Source organism: Lepisma saccharinum, unplaced genomic scaffold, assembly GCF_977018435.1.
Source record: "Lepisma saccharinum unplaced genomic scaffold, izLepSacc3.1 HAP1_SCAFFOLD_162, whole genome shotgun sequence".
Taxonomy (NCBI): Eukaryota; Metazoa; Arthropoda; class Insecta; order Zygentoma; family Lepismatidae; genus Lepisma; species Lepisma saccharinum.
In genome coordinates this window covers 322,206-346,421 of record NW_028142969.1, presented here as the reverse complement: position 1 = coordinate 346,421, position 24,216 = coordinate 322,206, and the positions used below count along the sequence as shown (strand labels likewise).

At 28.1% G+C, this 24,216-nt stretch overlaps 8 pseudogenes; 4 read left to right on the top strand and 4 right to left on the bottom strand.

The window, feature by feature from the left end:
* Positions 1–2,005: 2,005 nt before the first annotated feature.
* LOC145982397 (NADH-ubiquinone oxidoreductase chain 4 pseudogene) lies at positions 2,006–2,990 on the bottom strand (annotated as a pseudogene).
* A 1,723-nt stretch (positions 2,991–4,713) lies between these two features.
* Positions 4,714–6,421, top strand: LOC145982396 (cytochrome c oxidase subunit 2 pseudogene; annotated as a pseudogene).
* A 994-nt stretch (positions 6,422–7,415) lies between these two features.
* On the top strand, positions 7,416–8,192 carry LOC145982437 (cytochrome c oxidase subunit 3 pseudogene; annotated as a pseudogene).
* A 1,058-nt stretch (positions 8,193–9,250) lies between these two features.
* On the bottom strand, positions 9,251–10,752 carry LOC145982395 (NADH-ubiquinone oxidoreductase chain 5 pseudogene; annotated as a pseudogene).
* Positions 10,753–10,826: 74 nt separating this feature from the next.
* On the bottom strand, positions 10,827–12,696 carry LOC145982394 (NADH-ubiquinone oxidoreductase chain 4 pseudogene; annotated as a pseudogene).
* A 1,616-nt stretch (positions 12,697–14,312) lies between these two features.
* Positions 14,313–15,251, bottom strand: LOC145982432 (NADH-ubiquinone oxidoreductase chain 1 pseudogene; annotated as a pseudogene).
* A 5,552-nt stretch (positions 15,252–20,803) lies between these two features.
* Positions 20,804–21,659, top strand: LOC145982393 (cytochrome c oxidase subunit 2 pseudogene; annotated as a pseudogene).
* Positions 21,660–22,653: 994 nt separating this feature from the next.
* Positions 22,654–23,430, top strand: LOC145982435 (cytochrome c oxidase subunit 3 pseudogene; annotated as a pseudogene).
* The last annotated feature ends 786 nt before the right edge of the window (positions 23,431–24,216 follow it).

Sequence of the window (24,216 nt, the reverse complement as noted above, 5' to 3'; positions counted from 1 at the left end):
AATAATATAAGATTTTGATTACTACCTCCATCATTAACTCTACTATTATCAGGAAGAATTGTAGAGAGTGGTGCAGGAACTGGTTGAACAGTATATCCTCCCCTATCTGCAGGAATTGCACATGCCGGAGCCTCTGTAGATTTATCAATTTTTTCATTACATTTAGCAGGAGTATCCTCTATTCTAGGGGCAGTAAATTTTATTACAACAGTAATTAATATACGAACTATAGGAATATCCATAGAACGAGTACCATTATTCGTATGGTCAGTAGTAATCACTGCAGTTCTACTATTATTATCACTACCAGTTCTAGCAGGAGCAATTACAATGCTATTAACAGATCGAAATTTAAATACCTCATTTTTTGACCCATCTGGTGGTGGAGACCCAATCTTATATCAACACCTATTCTGATTCTTTGGACACCCAGAAGTATATATTCTAATTCTACCGGGATTTGGAATAATTTCACATATTGTAACTCAAGAAAGAGGTAAAAAAGAAACATTTGGAGTTCTTGGAATAATTTATGCAATAATAGCAATTGGGTTCCTAGGATTTATTGTATGAGCACATCATATATTTACTGTAGGAATAGATGTTGATACTCGATCATATTTTACTGCAGCTACAATAATTATCGCTGTACCAACAGGAATTAAGGTATTTAGATGAATTGCAACACTACATGGAACACAAATTAATTACTCTCCATCAATATTATGAGCATTAGGATTTATTTTCTTATTTACAATAGGGGGATTAACAGGAGTAGTATTTGCAAATTCATCACTAGACATTGTGCTGCATGACACATACTATGTTGTAGCACATTTTCATTATGTATTATCTATAGGAGCAGTATTTGCTATTATAGCAGGACTAGTACATTGATTTCCATTATTTACAGGAGTAATAATAAATCCAGATTGATTAAAAATTCAATTTATCTCAATATTTATTGGAGTTAACTTAACATTCTTCCCACAACATTTTCTAGGATTAAGAGGAATACCGCGACGATATTCGGATTATCCAGATGCATATACAATATGAAATGTTGTTTCAAGATTAGGATCAATCTTATCATTTACAGCAGTAATTATTATAATTTTTATTACCTGAGAAGGTATGACAAGTGCCCGACCAACATTATTTAATCTACAACAAGCATCATCAATTGAATGGTATCAAATGTCACCTCCCTCTGAACATACATATTCAGAACTCCCAATACTACTTACTAACAACTAATTTTTAAGGTGGCAGAGAAGTGCATTGAATTTAAGCTTCAAATATAAGGAATATCCCTTACTTAAAAGTGACAACCTGAAATCAAGTATTGTTATACCAGCAATAATAATAAATCTAGTAATTAATATTATATCAAAGTCAGAAACTAATCATAAATAATAGATATAATTTCAGCTACCATAATTTAATATTCAAGCAATAGATAATAAAATAAATACATCACCAATTCGGTTAGACAAAGCAGTTAATATTCCAGCAGAATAGGAACGAACATTCTGATAATAAATTACTAGGCAGTAAGAAACTAGTCCTAGACCATCCCATCCTAAAATAATTCTAATAATATTAGGAGAAATAATTAAAAACATTATAGACCCGACAAATAATAAAACTAAAATAATAAATCGATTTATATTATAATCCCCTTCTATATAAGAACCTCTATAATTAATAACCATAGAAGAGATATATATAACTAATCCTATAAAAATTAAAGATATTCAATCAAATAATATTGTTATGATAATACTAGAACTATTCAAATTAACAATATTTCACTCAATAAAAATTGTAATATCCCTAATTAAAAATATTATCCCTAATAATAATAAAATTATTCTACTAATTAATAAAATAATTGATACTATACTTGTAATAAAAAAATTAAAAAACATTGATCTAAGAACTTTTTAGCTACCAGTAAGTCCACAACTTACTATTCTACTTAAACTACTTAAATAATTTAAATTCAATGAAATATTGGAGAACAAAAAAAAAATAAAAAAATTAATGGAAATAAATGACAAAATAATAATAAATATTCACGAGTGTTACTTCTTCAGCAAGAAAATACACCAGAGTAGTATATTCCATGTTGAGTGTAAGAATATAAATATAAAGTATAACCAGCACTTAAAAAGGAGAGTAATGCAACACCTACAAAACTAAAGTAGGATCACCCAATAATTCTATTTAATAGACTAATTTCACCCAACAGATTAATAGAAGGGGGGCAGCTATATTAGTAATTCTCAATATAAATCATCATAAAGATAATCTAGGAATATAACTAATTATCCCCCTATTAATTAATATACTACGACTACCTAATCGTTCATAAGTAATATTTACTAGACAAAATATTCCAGAAGAACAAAGACCATGTGCTACTATTAAAGTAAGACTACCATTTATTCCTCATGCCCCTATAGTTATAATCCCCATCAAAACAAGACCTATATGTGCTACAGATGAATATGCAACCAAAGCCTTTAAATCAATTTGACGTATACAAACAAGACTAATTATTCAAATTCCAACAATGCTAATACCAAATCAAAAAATATTATATTTAACAGCTAATCTCTCAATACAAGAAATAATTCGCAAAATCCCATACCCTCCGAGCTTTAATAAAATCCCAGCCAAAATCATAGACCCACTAACTGGAGCCTCAACATGAGCCCTAGGTAATCACAAATGAACCAAAAATATAGGTATTTTTACTAAAAAGGCAAACACCATTCTAATATATCAATATTAATATATCTAAATATATATATATATAAACCCCCCACCTTATAATTTAACATAAAAATACCAACCAAAAGAGGTAAAGAAGCAAGTAATGTATAAAAAAGTAAATATACCCCCGCTTGTACTCGTTCTGGCTGATACCCTCACCCTAAAATTAAAAATAAAGTAGGTACTAATGATCCCTCAAAAAACAAATAAAATATAGCGCTGGTGGATTTGCTTTAATTTTTATATCTGAATATGCTAGTATTTTATTTATAAGTGTTTTATTTAGAATTTTATTGTTGGGGGGATACCACTTTTCTTATTTTTTTTACTTAAGGGTTATTTTTTTAGGATTTATTTATATTTGAATTCGAGGGACACTACCACGATTTCGTTATGATAAACTTATATATTTAGCTTGAAAAAGTTTTCTTCCGGTTTCTTTAAATTATTTTTTTTTTTTTGTTGGTTTTAGGGGGTTGATTGTATCAATTTATATTTAGTTGCATAATAATTAGAATGTGAAGACTTCTAGAATATTTATATTCTATTTTATGTTTTCAAGACATACACTTAAAGTTTCAGTCAAGAAGTCATTTTTTTAAGATTTTATCTCATAGTAGAAGGGTTGCTGGGGATATAATGAAATATATAAAATATATAATTGTTAATACTTGCCCAGTAGTAATGTATGGAGTTTCTACGGGTCGGGCTCCAATTCAGGTTAATAAAATAAAGGTTGCAAATATTAATCAAAATAATACTTGATTTAATGGATAAAATTGTAGTCCACGAAAATTTCTTTTATGGTGTATTGGTATAATAAATAAAATTATAATAGATAATACTAGTGCTACTACTCCTCCAAGCTTATTTGGGATTGATCGTAGAATGGCGTATGCAAACAGAAAGTATCACTCTGGTTGAATGTGTACTGGGGTTACTAGTGGATTTGCAGGGGTAAAGTTTTCAGGGTCTCCTAGGGTTGTTGGAAATATTAATGAGAGTTGTATTAGTCTTAAAATTATAAGTATAAACCCTAATATATCTTTTATTGAGAAGTATGGGTGGAATGGAATTTTATCCATGTTGCTATTAATAGATAGTGGATTATTAGACCCAGTTTGATGCAAGAAAAGTAGATGAATTATGGATATTGCTATTAAAATAAATGGTAATAAAAAATGAAAGGCGAAGAATCGAGTTAGTGTAGCACTATCTACTGCAAATCCCCCCCAAATTCATTGGACTAACGTAGTCCCTAAATATGGAATTGCCGAGAGTAAATTAGTAATTACTGTGGCACCTCAAAATGATATTTGCCCTCATGGTAATACATATCCAACAAATGCTGTTGCTATTGTTGCTAATATAATTATAACCCCAATAGATCATGTGTGAAAATATAAGTAGGATCCATAATATATTCCTCGTCCAACATGTATATATATACAAATAAAAAATATGGAGGCGCCATTAGCATGAATAGTTCGTAGTATTCACCCATAATTCACATCTCGGCAGATGTGTATTACTCTAGAAAGGCTAAATCTGTTCTTGAAATATAATGTATTGCTAAAAAAAGACCTGTTAAGATTTGGATTGAAAGACATATTCCTATGAGTGAGCCAAAATTTCATCAATAGGAAATATTTAGTGGGGCTGGCAAGTCTACTAATGCATTATTTGCTAATTTGAGTAGAGGGTGATAAATCCGTGCTGGTTTTGTCATTTGTAATTATTTAATTATTTTTAGAGGCCCATGTGAAAGTCTAGTAATTTTTACAATTGAAATTAATGTAATAAATAGATATACTACTGTTATAGTAGTTATTATTATAATGGATTCATTGTATAATTTTATTCCTGGTAAGGGTGGTGTACTTCTTCAGGTTGTATAAGTATCTATATTTTGTAGTATTGAGGGGGTTAATAATGGGTCTATTATTATTAATATAAATAAACATAATAATATTAAACTTACACTCATAATTATTATTTTTGTTCTTATTTTAAATATTTCATTTGGTGTAAGTCTTGTTGTATAAATAAATAGAACTAATATTCCTCCTAAAAATACTAGAAATAATACATAGGAAAGTCATGTGGATTTTAAAAATGTGGATATTGTTAGGCATGCAGTAATAGTTTGTATAATTAGTGTGATCCCCATAGATAGTTAATGTGTTATATATAATATTATTAGTGCTAATATTAATATAACAGTGATTAGTATTAATTGTATTTTAATATCAAGGGGAAGTTTAATAAAAATATTGGCTTTGGGAGCTAATGATGATGTAATTATATCTTCCTTGATGTTTTTAGAATTATTAATTCATTAATGATTTACAAGACCATTGTTTTTATTAAACTATAAAAACTTATGTTAAGAGTATTATTTATATTATTTATTTTATTTACTAGATTTTTATGCTTTATTTCTCAACGTAGGCACTTATTAGTAACTCTATTAAGACTTGAATTTATTGTGTTATCCTTATATTTATATATAACTTATTATTTTATTAATAATCAGGAAGAAGCTTATTTTTGTTTATTATTTATTTCGTTTTGTGTATGTGAGGGGGCTCTTGGTCTATCTGTTATAGTATCAGTTACACGTACTCATGGTAATGATTATTTTAATTCTTTTGTATTATTGAAATGTTAAAATATATTTTTTATTTTATATTTTTAATCCTTTTGAGATTTAATAGTTCTTTATGAATGGTGGTTCAAATTTCTTATATTTTTGGTTGTTTTTTGTTTTTATTAATAGTATGATTTGGTATCGGAGTATGGGGGGCTGGTTATTTTATTGGCTTAGATGTGATGTCTTACTCTTTAATTTTGCTTAGCATTTGAATTATTTTTTTAATAATAGTGGCTAGAAATAGTATTATATCTATTTATTTTTATCCTTGTGGTGGCATTTTGTTAATTATTTTATTATTTTCATAATATTAACTTTTATAAGAATAATTTTTTTTTTTTAGGATTACAAGATAGATCCTCCCCATTAATAGAACAAATAATATTTTTCCATGACCACACAATATTAATTTTAATTATAATTACAGTATTAGTAGGATACTTAATAGCATCATTATTTAATAACAAATTAACAAACCGAATACTTTTAGAAGGACAAACATTAGAAACAATATGAACAATTATACCAGCAATTACCCTAGTTTTTATTGCCCTACCCTCTCTACGTTTATTATACTTATTAAATGAAATTAATCAACCTTCATTGACCCTTAAAACTATTGGACATCAATGATATTGAAGTTATGAATACTCCGATTTTATAAGGGCAGAATTTGACTCATATATATCCCCAACAAATGAAATATCTATAGACTCATTTCGATTATTAGATGTAGATAATCGAACAGTATTACCAATTAACATAGATATCCGAGTACTAACTACATCTGCAGATGTATTACACTCATGAGCCATACCATCCATAGGGATTAAAATAGATGCCACCCCAGGACGACTTAACCAGGCAGGACTAAATATTAGTCGAATTGGCTTATTTTTCGGACAATGTTCAGAAATTTGTGGTTCTAATCATAGATTCATACCAATTATTGTTGAAACTACAACTCACAAATCTTTTATTAATTGACTAATAAAAATTATACAAGAATCATTAGATGACTGAAAAGTAAGTAATGGTCTCTTAAACCACAAAATAGTAATATAACAACTACTTCTAATGAAAAGAGTTAGTTAATCTATAACATAGGAATGTCAAACCTAAATTATCTTTATAGATACTTTTTTATTCCACAAATATACCCATTAAATTGAATTATTCTATTTATAATATTTATATCAATTTATTTTCTATTTATAATCATCAATTATTATAATTATAATAAATTATTAAATAGTAACAACTTTAAAATAGAAAATAAACCAAAAATTAAATACTGAAAATGATAACAAGATTATTTTCATCATTCGATCCAACATCATCAATTATAAATATATCACTAAATTGAATAAGAACATTCCTGGGATTATTAATAATCCCAGCCCCATTTTGATTAATACAATCACGAACCTCTATATTATATAACATAATAATAATAAAGTTACATGAAGAATTTAAAACATTTTTAGGGATAATTAGTCACCAGGGAAGAACCCTAATATTTATTAGTATATTTTCAATAATCTTATTTAATAATTCAATAGGATTACTACCCTATGTATTTACTAGATCAAGTCACTTAGTATTTACCCTAACCCTGGCCCTACCAATATGATTATCATTTATATTATTTGGGTGAATCAATAATACAAAACATATATTAGCACACCTAGTACCGGAAGGTGTGCCAGCACTATTAATACCAATTATAGTAGGTATTGAAATAATTAGAAATCTAATTCGTCCAATAACTCTATCAGTGCGACTAGCAGCAAACATAATAGTTGGACATTTAATAATATCAATAATTGGAAATACAGGAACAATATTAGAAATTATTGGACTTTCAATATTAATTTTAGCACAAATTATATTAATTATTATAGAAACAGCCGTAGCATTTATCCAATCTTATGTATTTGCCTTATTAATTGCTATTTATTCTAGAGAATCAAAATAAACAATGTCAGCAAACCAAAACCACCCATATCACCTAGTAGATCAAAGCCCATGACCAGCAACAGGAGCTATTAGAGCAATAATATTAACAACAGGGATAATTAGATGATTTCACCAACAAAATATAATTCTATTATCAATAGGAATAACAACTATACTTCTTACAATAATTCAATGATGACGAGATATTTCACGAGAGGGAACATATCAAGGATTACATACAAATCAAGTTATAATAGGACTACGATGGGGCATAATTCTATTTATTATCTCAGAGGTATTATTTTTTGTATCCTTCTTTTGAGCATTTTTCCATAGAAGATTATCCCCAACAATTGAACTGGGGATATTATGACCACCAAGGGGAATTACTCCATTTAACCCAATACAAGTACCTTTATTAAATACAGCAATTTTACTAGCCTCAGGAGAAACAGTAACATGAGCCCATCATGGGTTATTAGAAAAAAACCACTCACATACAACGCAAGCCCTTATATTAACACTAATATTAGGAATATATTTTACTATTCTTCAGGCATATGAATATTATGAATCCCCCTTTACTATCGCTGATGCAGTATATGGATCCACATTCTTTATAGCAACAGGATTTCATGGGTTACATGTTATTATTGGATCAACATTCCTAGGGGTATGTTTAGCTCGACACATCTTATGCCATTTTTCACCAACACATCACTTCGGATTTGAAGCAGCAGCCTGATATTGACATTTCGTAGATGTAGTATGATTATTCCTTTATATTTCAATTTACTGATGAGGTAGATAATTTACTTAGTATATTTAAAGTACGCTTAACTTCCAATTAAAAAGATTATAATAAAATAAAGTAAATAATTAATATAATCATAAGTACCTCATTATTAATTATAATAATTACCTCAATTGTAATAATATTATCCACATTACTATCAAAAAAAATAATTACAGACCGAGGAAAAAGATCACCGTTTGAGTGTGGATTTGACCCAAAATCCTCAGCACGAATTCCATTCTCTATAAAATTCTTTCTAATTGCAGTAATTTTTCTAATTTTTGATGTAGAAATTGTATTACTATTACCAATAACAGTTATTATTACTAATTCAAAACTAATATATTGAATATGTGTTAGACTCCTATTCCTATTAATCTTGCTTTTAGGTTTATATCATGAATGAACCCAAGGATCACTAGAATGAGCATGCTAGAGTAATAGTTAATAATAATATTTGAGTTGCATTCAAAAGGTATTGAATAGTTCAATTTACTTTATTGAGCAAGAAGCAAAAGCAATCAGCTTCGACCTGAATAAATTGGTATATATTACCCTTGCTTATTTGACTGAAGCCAAAGGAAGGCGGCATATTAATGTTAATAATAAAATTAGGATTATCTCCTCAGTTAAGGGGTATATTATTAAGTGGGGGCTGCTAACTTCCATCTTTAGTGGTGAAACTCCATTAATACTCTCACTATTTCTTTAGTATAAAATTACATTATCTTTTCATGATAAAGCTGAACTTTAAATAAGTTCAAGAAATGCCTATAGAATTATTTTATCCTTCCTAATAACTTCAATATTATGCTTTATTATAAGCTATATAAACACATATAAATTATTAATAAAATTACTATTAAAAATGAAAATATAAAATAAATATTAAAATAATTAGAATGTATTAATTGGATATTTAAAGAACCACTCCTTATATATTTATAGACTCCCTGTCCCCCCATAAGTTCACTTCATCCATAATCAACAGCCTTAATATATAGACCTCCAGTAATAAATGAACTACCAATTAATCCACCAGAGGATAAATAAGGTAAAAATCATATCCCCCCTAATAAATAATATATTATTTTATTATTAAAAAATGGATAAATTTCGAACAAGAAAGATGTAATATTATACCCAATTCACCCTCCCAATAAAATACATATAATTGCCCCTATTTTCAAACTAAGTGGGATAATAATAACAAAAACAGAAGGAAATATTAATCATATTAACCCAGAACCACCTACAATAGATAAGAATAATAGGCCTAACATACCTTTAAATATGCCTCATCCCCCATCATCTGAAAAGAATTGAAATGATATACCTCTATAAGATTTACCAACTAAATAATAATTTAATCGAAAACTATAGGCTATAGTTATACCCGTAGAAACTCATAATAAAACAAATATTACTAAATTAAAAGAAGATATACTTAATATTTCCAAAATTAAATCCTTAGAATAAAACCCAGCCAAAAACGGTATTCCACATAAGGCAAGACTAGAAATTATTATACAAGAAATAGTTATTGGTATTTTATTAATTAGACCCCCCATACAACGAATATCCTGAACATCCCCTATTACATGAATAACTACACCGGCACATAAAAACAATAAAGACTTAAATATAGCATGTGTCAATAAATGGAAAAATGATAACTCCTTTAACCCCACAGATAATGTTAACATTATTAACCCAAGTTGTCTTAATGTAGATAAAGCAATAATTTTCCTCAAATCATATTCAAAATTAGCACCAACCCCAGCTATAAATATAGTTAACCCTGACAGTAATAAGAGTATCCTACCAAAAACAGTATATATATCAGTATATCTCCAAAACGAATTAATAAATAAACTCCAGCAGTAACCAAAGTAGAAGAATGAACTAATGCAGAAACTGGGGTGGGTGCAGCCATAGCTGCCGGCAATCATGCAGAAAATGGAATTTGTGCACTCTTTGTTATCCCAGCAATAATAATAAATCTAGTAATTAATATTATATCAAAGTCAGAAACTAATCATAAATAATAGATATAATTTCAGCTACCATAATTTAATATTCAAGCAATAGATAATAAAATAAATACATCACCAATTCGGTTAGACAAAGCAGTTAATATTCCAGCAGAATAGGAACGAACATTCTGATAATAAATTACTAGGCAGTAAGAAACTAGTCCTAGACCATCCCATCCTAAAATAATTCTAATAATATTAGGAGAAATAATTAAAAACATTATAGACCCGACAAATAATAAAACTAAAATAATAAATCGATTTATATTATAATCCCCTTCTATATAAGAACCTCTATAATTAATAACCATAGAAGAGATATATATAACTAATCCTATAAAAATTAAAGATATTCAATCAAATAATATTGTTATGATAATACTAGAACTATTCAAATTAACAATATTTCACTCAATAAAAATTGTAATATCCCTAATTAAAAATATTATCCCTAATAATAATAAAATTATTCTACTAATTAATAAAATAATTGATACTATACTTGTAATAAAAAAATTAAAAAACATTGATCTAAGAACTTTTTAGCTACCAGTAAGTCCACAACTTACTATTCTACTTAAACTACTTAAATAATTTAAATTCAATGAAATATTGGAGAACAAAAAACAATTAAAAACTTTAATGGAAATAAATGACAAAATAATAATAAATATTCACGAATGTTACTTCTTCAGCAAGAAAATACACCAGAGTAGTATATTCCATGTTGAGTGTAAGAATATAAATGTAAAGTATAACCAGCACTTAAAAAGGAGAGTAATGCAACACCTACAAAACTAAAGTAGGATCACCCAATAATTCTATTTAATAGACTAATTTCACCCAACAGATTAATAGAAGGGGGGCAGCTATATTAGTAATTCTCAATATAAATCATCATAAAGATAATCTAGGAATATAACTAATTATCCCCCTATTAATTAATATACTACGACTACCTAATCGTTCATAAGTAATATTTACTAGACAAAATATTCCAGAAGAACAAAGACCATGTGCTACTATTAAAGTAAGACTACCATTTATTCCTCATGCCCCTATAGTTATAATCCCCATCAAAACAAGACCTATATGTGCTACAGATGAATATGCAACCAAAGCCTTTAAATCAATTTGACGTATACAAACAAGACTAATTATTCAAATTCCAACAATGCTAATACCAAATCAAAAAATATTATATTTAACAGCTAATCTCTCAATACAAGAAATAATTCGCAAAATCCCATACCCTCCGAGCTTTAATAAAATCCCAGCCAAAATCATAGACCCACTAACTGGAGCCTCAACATGAGCCCTAGGTAATCACAAATGAACCAAAAATATAGGTATTTTTACTAAAAAGGCAAACACCATTCTAATATATCAATATTAATATATCTAAATATATAAATATGTAAACCCCCCACCTTATAATTTAACATAAAAATACCAACCAAAAGAGGTAAAGAAGCAAGTAATGTATAAAAAAGTAAATATACCCCCGCTTGTACTCGTTCTGGCTGATACCCTCACCCTAAAATTAAAAATAAAGTAGGTACTAATGATCCCTCAAAAAACAAATAAAATAAAAAAAAAATTATTCTTATAAAAGTTAATATTAACAATAATAATAAAATAATTAACAAAAATATAAATCTACAAGGATAAAAATAAAAAGATATAATACTATTTCTAGCCACTATTATTAAAAAAATAATTCAAATGCTAAGCAAAATTAAAGAGTAAGACATCACATCTAAGCCAATAAAATAACCAGCCCCCCATACTCCGATACCAAATCATACTATTAATAAAAACAAAAAACAACCAAAAATAATAGAAATTTGAACCACCATTCATAAAGAACTATTAAATCTCAAAAGGATTAAAAATATAAAATAAAAAATATATTTTAACATTTCAATAATACAAAAGAATTAAAATAATCATTACCATGAGTACTTGTAACTGATACTATAACAGATAGACCAAGAGCCCCCTCACATACACAAAACGAAATAAATAATAAACAAAAATAAGCTTCTTCCTGATTATTAATAAAATAATAAGTTATATATAAATATAAGGATAACACAATAAATTCAAGTCTTAATAGAGTTACTAATAAGTGCCTACGTTGAGAAATAAAGCATAAAAATCTAGTAAATAAAATAAATAATATAAATAATACTCTTAACATAAGTTTTTATAGTTTAATAAAAACAATGGTCTTGTAAATCATTAATGAATTAATAATTCTAAAAACATCAAGGAAGATATAATTACATCATCATTAGCTCCCAAAGCCAATATTTTTATTAAACTACCCCTTGATATTAAAATACAATTAATACTAATTACTGATATATTAATATTAGCACTAATAATATTATACATAAAACATCCACTGTCTATGGGGATCACACTAATTATACAAACTATTACTGCATGCCTAACAATATCCACATTCTTAAAATCCACATGACTTTCCTATGTATTATTTCTAGTATTTTTAGGAGGAATATTAGTTCTATTTATTTATACAACAAGACTTACACCAAATGAAATATTTAAAATAAGAACAAAAATAATAATTATGAGTGTAACTTTAATATTATTATGTTTATTTATATTAATAATAATAGACCCATTATTAACCCCCTCAATACTACAAAATATAGATACTTATACAACCTGAAGAAGTACACCACCCTTACCAGGAATAAAATTATACAATGAATCCATTATAATAATAACTACTATAACAGTAGTATATCTATTTATTACATTAATTGCAATTGTAAAAATTACTAGACTTTCACATGGGCCTCTAAAAATAATTAAATAATTACAAATGACAAAACCAGCACGGATTTATCACCCTCTACTCAAATTAGCAAATAATGCATTAGTAGACTTGCCAGCCCCACTAAATATTTCCTATTGATGAAATTTTGGCTCACTCATAGGAATATGTCTTTCAATCCAAATCTTAACAGGTCTTTTTTTAGCAATACATTATATTTCAAGAACAGATTTAGCCTTTTCTAGAGTAATACACATCTGCCGAGATGTGAATTATGGGTGAATACTACGAACTATTCATGCTAATGGCGCCTCCATATTTTTTATTTGTATATATATACATGTTGGACGAGGAATATATTATGGATCCTACTTATATTTTCACACATGATCTATTGGGGTTATAATTATATTAGCAACAATAGCAACAGCATTTGTTGGATATGTATTACCATGAGGGCAAATATCATTTTGAGGTGCCACAGTAATTACTAATTTACTCTCGGCAATTCCATATTTAGGGACTACGTTAGTCCAATGAATTTGGGGGGGATTTGCAGTAGATAGTGCTACACTAACTCGATTCTTCGCCTTTCATTTTTTATTACCATTTATTTTAATAGCAATATCCATAATTCATCTACTTTTCTTGCATCAAACTGGGTCTAATAATCCACTATCTATTAATAGCAACATGGATAAAATTCCATTCCACCCATACTTCTCAATAAAAGATATATTAGGGTTTATACTTATAATTTTAAGACTAATACAACTCTCATTAATATTTCCAACAACCCTAGGAGACCCTGAAAACTTTACCCCTGCAAATCCACTAGTAACCCCAGTACACATTCAACCAGAGTGATACTTTCTGTTTGCATACGCCATTCTACGATCAATCCCAAATAAGCTTGGAGGAGTAGTAGCACTAGTATTATCTATTATAATTTTATTTATTATACCAATACACCATAAAAGAAATTTTCGTGGACTACAATTTTATCCATTAAATCAAGTATTATTTTGATTAATATTTGCAACCTTTATTTTATTAACCTGAATTGGAGCCCGACCCGTAGAAACTCCATACATTACTACTGGGCAAGTATTAACAATTATATATTTTATATATTTCATTATATCCCCAGCAACCCTACTACTATGAGATAAAATCTTAAAAAAATGACTTCTTGACTGAAACTTTAAGTGTATGTCTTGAAAACATAAAATAGAATATAAATATTCTAGAAGTCTTCACATTCTAATTATTATGCAACTAAATATAAATTGATACAATCAACCCCCTAAAACCAACAAAAAAAAATAAATAATTTAAAGAAACCGGAAGAAAACTTTTTCAAGCTAAATATATAAGTTTATCATAACGAAATCGTGGTAGTGTCCCTCGAATTCAAATATAAATAAATCCTAAAAAAATAACCCTTAAGTAAAAAAAATAAGAAAAGTGGTATCCCCCCAACAATAAATTTCTAAATAAAACACTTATAAATAAAATACTAGCATATTCAGATATAAAAATTAAAGCAAATCCACCAGCGCTATACTCAACATTAAACCCAGAAACAAGTTCAGATTCCCCCTCAGCAAAATCAAAAGGAGTCCGGTTAGTTTCAGCTAAACAAGAACTCAATCAGGCTAACGCCAACGGTAAAGCAATAAAGATAAACCATAAATAATCCTGAAAAACATTAAATAAAAGTAAATTATAGCCACCAATTAAAAAAATAAAAGATAGTAAAATTAATACTAATCTAACCTCATAAGAAATAGTTTGAGCAACGGCTCGAAGACCCCCAAGTAACGCATAATTAGAATTAGATGCCCACCCAGCAGATATTACTCTATACACTCCTATTCTCATACAACATAAAAAGAAAAATACCCCCAAATAAAAATTAAATAATAAGGTGTGATATGGAAAAACAACCAAAGACAAAAATAAACTAAAAACTGGAGATATATAATATGGATAATAGTTTCTCAAAGTAGGTAATGTTTGCTCCTTAGTAAATAATTTAACTGCATCAGCAAAAGGCTGAAAAATACCACAAATCCCAACCCGATTAGGCCCCTTACGAATTTGAATATAACCTAAAACCCTGCGCTCAAATAAAGTAAAAAAAGCAACTCTAATTAAAACACATACAACTAAAATAATAAAAGAAATAACTCCAATAAATAAATCTGATATCATCTACTATAAAAAGAAATTTTTCTTCATTATTGAATTCTAAATTCAATGCACTTCTCTGCCATAATAGTAATTATTATTAATCAATATTATATATATAATATAAGTATTTGGTCCTTTCGTACTAAAACACTTTTAATATTAAGAGATAGAAACCAACCTGGCTCACGCCGGTTTGAACTCAGATCATGTAAGAAATTAAAGGTCGAACAGACCATCAAATTTGAAATGCTACCCCCAAATGATATCTTAATCCAACATCGAGGTCGCAACCCCTCCTGTCGATATGATCTCTCAAGAAAGATTACGCTGTTATCCCTAAGGTAACTTATTCTTTAAATCACTAAAAATGGATCCAAATAACAAAAATTATTGAATATTAAATAAAAAAGAGCTAATTATTATCTTCCCATCACCCCAACGAAATACTATTTAATAATATATATAATTATGTTACTAATCAAAACATCATTAAAATAATATAAAGATCTATAGGGTCTTATCGTCCCCTTAAAAAAAATAAAGCCTTTTCACTCTAAAGTAAAATTATATATTAATTAACTAAAGACAGTCTATTCCTCGTCCAACCATTCATTCTAGCCCCCAATTAAAAGACTAATGATTATGCTACCTTCGCACGGTCAAAATACCGCGGCCATTAAACAAATGTCATTGGGCAGGTTATACTTCATATAAAAATCATGAAAAGATGTTTTTGATAAACAGGCGAGAATAAATTTTGCCTAATTCCTTTAATTAATTAAGTAAATATACAAATAGAATCATAATTTCAGAATAAAACCAATTAAAACATATAATTAAGTAAGCAAGTAAAACCAAACTAAATTCTTAATAAAATTTCAAATAAATTATAACAAAATTACAAAAATTAGCAATCTCCAAACCAATAAATATAATAGTTTAATATAAAGTTATAACCAACATATTAACCAGAAGCACATCCCCCTAGTCATAACTAAACATTAATATTATAATATATATATATATTAATATAAAAAATATTAAAATGCAAAGCTATATTAAATATAATTCCCTAATAACTAGATATAAGGTAAGTCGAATAACATTTTATTACAAATAACAATTTTAACAGAAAAATATAACACTTTTACCTTAAAATTAGTCTACTAGCTCCTCACCCTTCGAGAAAATAGAATATTCAATTAAAATTTAATCCTCCCTGATACAAAAGGTACGATTATTGACATCTCCTATAATAAAAATCAATATTTCATATATTTAATAAATCCCAACACTGTACTAATAACCTATAACAAACTAATTCATATACACTAAGTATATAACCAACCCCAATAAAATTACTTTTCATATAAAATCAACTTATAAACTAAATTCAAATAGTAATAAAATTTCTATCAAAATATGTCGAATTGCACGACTAACTACTCAATGTAAATGAATATTCTAACTAACAGAAATATTTTGATATTATATTCAAACTAGGTACACCTTCCGGTACACCTACTATGTTACGACTTATCTCACCTATATAAATGAGAGCGACGGGCGATGTGTGCATGCCCTAGAGCTAATAAACCAAAATGTTATTCTAAAACAAAATTTCAATTAAATCCAATTTCAAATATAATTTCAATATATTATCCAAATCAACATAATGTAACCCATCTCCACCCACTAATAAGCTGCACCTTGACCTGAAATATATTTCAACAGAAAAAAAGAATATATATATTTAAATATTCAAATTACGGTGGTATACAAACTGATACTTTACAATAATAGGTCAAATAAAACGCGGAATATCGATTACGGGACAGGTTCCTCTAAATAGAATAAAGCACCGCCAAATTCTTTGAGTTTCAAGATCATAACTAATACTACTCAAACCAAATTTACAATGATAATAATAGGGTATCTAATCCTAGTTTAACATATCACCTTTATAGAATTAATAAAAATAAAGAACAAATTATATTAAAAATTTCACCTAATAAATAAAATATAAACAACCAAAAATCAATTATTACTACAATTAAGCCAACAACTCTCCACTTATGTCCCCACGTCTAACCGCGGCAGCTGGCACGAATTTAGCCGGACAAAATAAATATTAAAATTTAAAATCCTGTAATCTAATTTACATTAAAATTAAACAAAACCACACACTGCGAACTAAATTCAAATACACCGTCTCAACCCATAAAAAATTGGCGGAAATTTTCCCTCTCTTTAATAAATACATATGTAAAATTTAACCAGGGAATTTTAAGCTAGAATAAAACTTTAGTTCTAAAATATAAAGAGAGGTTCTTTATTATTATATAGTATGTATTATATTAAATTAAATTATAATTAGAAATTATCTCACGAAAATTTCCTCCCTTTTTATTTTTACTCACTTTCCCATACTATATAGAACACAATTTTTTTTCCCTCAAAATTGTGTTCTATATAGATATATTAACTTCTTTTTTCTCTAGACTCAATAAGTATTAAAATGACATGTTAATTAAGTCAATTACTTTAAGTTAGACTACAAAAACTTAAAAAAAATTGGATAAAATTAAAAAGGATTCTGAAGTATTTTATATTATTTAATAAATAGGTTCTACTTATTGATCATAACAATAAAAGTCTAATAAATAGTATTATTAACCCACTATTATAACTTATATATAAATAAGATGTCTGAAAAAGGATTACCATGATAGGGTAAAGTATACATGAAATTTAACATGTTCTTATTAATTTATTTGTAACAAAAATGAATTTTTATAATTGAAAGAATTAAACTTTCTCCAATGGTATCAAACCCCATAGTGCATCATACACCAAAATATAATAAAAAGGTAAGCTAATTAAGCTAGAGGGCTCATACCCCACATATGAAGGTCTATAATTAATCCTTCCCTTTTTAATACTCACAACCCCCAAGAAAATAATATTCCTATTGACCCTCACAATAGGAACCCTCCTTTCTATTTCTTCCACCTCATGATATGCAGCCTGAATAGGCTTAGAAATTAATCTAATATCTTTTATCCCATTAATTTCTACACCAAATAATCAACGAAATACAGAAGCATCACTTAAATACTTCCTAATTCAAGCATTAGCATCATCAATAATTTTGGCTGCAGCATTAATTATAATTAATGCTGCAAACTTCAATATACAGATCCAGCTTTTAACCATAGCTTTATTAATAAAAATAGGAGCTGCTCCATTTCACATTTGAATACCAGAAGTTATAGAAGGAATAACATGAATTAACTGCCTAGTAATAACAACTATTCAAAAAATTGCTCCATCAACATTGCTTAGTTATGTAATTGACAATTTAAACATAATTTTAATTTTAACAATTAGAACATCAGCAATTATTGGAGCAATTGGAGGATTAAATCAAACCACGTTACGAAAAATTATAGCCTTTTCATCAATTAACCACATATCATGAATTATTCTAAGAATAACATCAGAAGATGGTTAACATATTTACTACTTACTATACATCCTTATAACTACCTCTACCATTATGTTATTTTCAATAAACAAAACATACTACGTCCATCAACTGTTTATATTAAAACTTCCGCCCATTAAAAAAATATCTTTATTCATATCAATATTATCTCTTGGTGGACTACCACCTCTACTAGGGTTTTTACCAAAATGGATAGTCATTATCCAAACAACCAACTTTAAGCAATTAATTATAATTATAATCCTAATTAGCATATCGTTGCTAACCTTATATTATTACTTACGAACCTCACTTACATCAATTTTAATAAATTATAAAACTAATATATGGAATATCATTACTTAAACTTAAAAGAACAAGTATTATCAGTAGTTACAATTTTTCTCTCAGTATGTGGACTACCTATAATCCAACCAATTTACATATCTCTATAAAATCTTTATAAGGTCTTAAGTTAATTTTAAACTAATGACCTTCAAAGTCATAAATAAGGGGTACTCTTTTAGGCCTTAATACATATATGTATCACCCTGAAATTGCAGTTCAAAATTATTATTCTTAACTATAAAGCCAAAATTTAATGAGAGAGTTTTAAACTCACAAATAAATTTACAGTTTATCACCTATAACTTCAGTCATCTCATTCTTGCAACGATGATTATTTTCTACTAACCATAAAGATATTGGTACAATATATTTAATTTTCGGAGTATGATCAGGAATAGTTGGAACATCATTAAGTATCTTAATCCGTATAGAATTAGGCCAACCAGGAAGTTTAATTGGAGATGATCAGATCTACAATGTGATTGTAACTGCACACGCATTTATTATAATTTTTTTCATAGTAATACCTATTATAATTGGGGGATTTGGAAACTGACTAGTACCTTTAATAATTGGAGCCCCAGACATAGCCTTCCCACGATTAAATAATATAAGATTTTGATTACTACCTCCATCATTAACTCTACTATTATCAGGAAGAATTGTAGAGAGTGGTGCAGGAACTGGTTGAACAGTATATCCTCCCCTATCTGCAGGAATTGCACATGCCGGAGCCTCTGTAGATTTATCAATTTTTTCATTACATTTAGCAGGAGTATCCTCTATTCTAGGGGCAGTAAATTTTATTACAACAGTAATTAATATACGAACTATAGGAATATCCATAGAACGAGTACCATTATTCGTATGGTCAGTAGTAATCACTGCAGTTCTACTATTATTATCACTACCAGTTCTAGCAGGAGCAATTACAATGCTATTAACAGATCGAAATTTAAATACCTCATTTTTTGACCCATCTGGTGGTGGAGACCCAATCTTATATCAACACCTATTCTGATTCTTTGGACACCCAGAAGTATATATTCTAATTCTACCGGGATTTGGAATAATTTCACATATTGTAACTCAAGAAAGAGGTAAAAAAGAAACATTTGGAGTTCTTGGAATAATTTATGCAATAATAGCAATTGGGTTCCTAGGATTTATTGTATGAGCACATCATATATTTACTGTAGGAATAGATGTTGATACTCGAGCATATTTTACTGCAGCTACAATAATTATCGCTGTACCAACAGGAATTAAGGTATTTAGATGAATTGCAACACTACATGGAACACAAATTAATTACTCTCCATCAATATTATGAGCATTAGGATTTATTTTCTTATTTACAATAGGGGGATTAACAGGAGTAGTATTAGCAAATTCATCACTAGACATTGTGCTGCATGACACATACTATGTTGTAGCACATTTTCATTATGTATTATCTATAGGAGCAGTATTTGCTATTATAGCAGGACTAGTACATTGATTTCCATTATTTACAGGAGTAATAATAAATCCAGATTGATTAAAAATTCAATTTATCTCAATATTTATTGGAGTTAACTTAACATTCTTCCCACAACATTTTCTAGGATTAAGAGGAATACCGCGACGATATTCGGATTATCCAGATGCATATACAATATGAAATGTTGTTTCAAGATTAGGATCAATCTTATCATTTACAGCAGTAATTATTATAATATTTATTACCTGAGAAGGTATGACAAGTGCCCGACCAACATTATTTAATCTACAACAAGCATCATCAATTGAATGGTATCAAATGTCACCTCCCTCTGAACATACATATTCAGAACTCCCAATACTACTTACTAACAACTAATTTTTAAGGTGGCAGAGAAGTGCATTGAATTTAAGCTTCAAATATAAGGAATATCCCTTACTTAAAAGTGGCAACCTGAAATCAAGTAGGATTACAAGATAGATCCTCCCCATTAATAGAACAAATAATATTTTTCCATGACCACACAATATTAATTTTAATTATAATTACAGTATTAGTAGGATACTTAATAGCATCATTATTTAATAACAAATTAACAAACCGAATACTTTTAGAAGGACAAACATTAGAAACAATATGAACAATTATACCAGCAATTACCCTAGTTTTTATTGCCCTACCCTCTCTACGTTTATTATACTTATTAAATGAAATTAATCAACCTTCATTGACCCTTAAAACTATTGGACATCAATGATATTGAAGTTATGAATACTCCGATTTTATAAGGGCAGAATTTGACTCATATATATCCCCAACAAATGAAATATCTATAGACTCATTTCGATTATTAGATGTAGATAATCGAACAGTATTACCAATTAACATAGATATCCGAGTACTAACTACATCTGCAGATGTATTACACTCATGAGCCATACCATCCATAGGGATTAAAATAGATGCCACCCCAGGACGACTTAACCAGGCAGGAGTAAATATTAGTCGAATTGGCTTATTTTTCGGACAATGTTCAGAAATTTGTGGTTCTAATCATAGATTCATACCAATTATTGTTGAAACTACAACTCACAAATCTTTTATTAATTGACTAATAAAAATTATACAAGAATCATTAGATGACTGAAAAGTAAGTAATGGTCTCTTAAACCACAAAATAGTAATATAACAACTACTTCTAATGAAAAGAGTTAGTTAATCTATAACATAGGAATGTCAAACCTAAATTATCTTTATAGATACTTTTTTATTCCACAAATATACCCATTAAATTGAATTATTCTATTTATAATATTTATATCAATTTATTTTCTATTTATAATCATCAATTATTATAATTATAATAAATTATTAAATAGTAACAACTTTAAAATAGAAAATAAACCAAAAATTAAATACTGAAAATGATAACAAGATTATTTTCATCATTCGATCCAACATCATCAATTATAAATATATCACTAAATTGAATAAGAACATTCCTGGGATTATTAATAATCCCAGCCCCATTTTGATTAATACAATCACGAACCTCTATATTATATAACATAATAATAATAAAGTTACATGAAGAATTTAAAACATTTTTAGGGATAATTAGTCACCAGGGAAGAACCCTAATATTTATTAGTATATTTTCAATAATCTTATTTAATAATTCAATAGGATTACTACCCTATGTATTTACTAGATCAAGTCACTTAGTATTTACCCTAACCCTGGCCCTACCAATATGATTATCATTTATATTATTTGGGTGAATCAATAATACAAAACATATATTAGCACACCTAGTACCGGAAGGTGTGCCAGCACTATTAATACCAATTATAGTAGGTATTGAAATAATTAGAAATCTAATTCGTCCAATAACTCTATCAGTGCGACTAGCAGCAAACATAATAGTTGGACATTTAATAATATCAATAATTGGAAATACAGGAACAATATTAGAAATTATTGGACTTTCAATATTAATTTTAGCACAAATTATATTAATTATTATAGAAACAGCCGTAGCATTTATCCAATCTTATGTATTTGCCTTATTAATTGCTATTTATTCTAGAGAATCAAAATAAACAATGTCAGCAAACCAAAACCACCCATATCACCTAGTAGATCAAAGCCCATGACCAGCAACAGGAGCTATTAGAGCAATAATATTAACAACAGGGATAATTAGATGATTTCACCAACAAAATATAATTCTATTATCAATAGGAATAACAACTATACTTCTTACAATAATTCAATGATGACGAGATATTTCACGAGAGGGAACATATCAAGGATTACATACAAATCAAGTTATAATAGGACTACGATGGGGCATAATTCTATTTATTATCTCAGAGGTATTATTTTTTGTATCCTTCTTTTGAGCATTTTTCCATAGAAGATTATCCCCAACAATTGAACTGGGGATATTATGACCACCAAGGGGAATTACTCCATTTAACCCAATACAAGATCCTTTATTAAATACAGCAATTTTACTAGCCTCAGGAGTAACAGTAACATGAGCCCATCATGGGTTATTAGAAAAAAACCACTCACATACAACGCAAGCCCTTATATTAACACTAATATTAGGAATATATTTTACTATTCTTCAGGCATATGAATATTATGAATCCCCCTTTACTATCGCTGATGCAGTATATGGATCCACATTCTTTATAGCAACAGGATTTCATGGGTTACATGTTATTATTGGATCAACATTCCTAGGGGTATGTTTAGCTCGACACATCTTATGCCATTTTTCACCAACACATCACTTCGGATTTGAAGCAGCAGCCTGATATTGACATTTCGTAGATGTAGTATGATTATTCCTTTATATTTCAATTTACTGATGAGGTAGATAATTTACTTAGTATATTTAAAGTACGCTTAACTTCCAATTAAAAAGATTATAATAAAATAAAGTAAACAATTAATATAATCATAAGTACCTCATTATTAATTATAATAATTACCTCAATTGTAATAATATTATCCACATTACTATCAAAAAAAATAATTACAGACCGAGAAAAAAGATCACCGTTTGAGTGTGGATTTGACCCAAAATCCTCAGCACGAATTCCATTCTCTATAAAATTCTTTCTAATTGCAGTAATTTTTCTAATTTTTGATGTAGAAATTGTATTACTATTACCAATAACAGTTATTATTACTAATTCAAAACTAATATATTGAATATGTGTTAGACTCCTATTCCTATTAATCTTGCTTTTAGGTTTATATCATGAATGAACCCAAGGATCACTAGAATGAGCATGCTAGAGTAATAGTTAATAATAATATTTGAGTTGCATTCAAAAGGTATTGAATAGTTCAATTTACTTTATTGAGCAAGAAGCAAAAGCAATCAGCTTCGACCTGAATAAATTGGTATATATTACCCTTGCTTATTTGACTGAAGCCAAAGGAAGGCGGCATATTAATGTTAATAATAAAATTAGGATTATCTCCTCAGTTAAGGGGTATATTATTAAGTGGGGGCTGCTAACTTCCATCTTTAGTGGTGAAACTCCATTAATACTCTCACACTATTTCTTTAGTATAAAATTACATTATCTTTTCATGATAAAGCTGAACTTTAAATAAGTTCAAGAAATGCCTATAGAATTATTTTA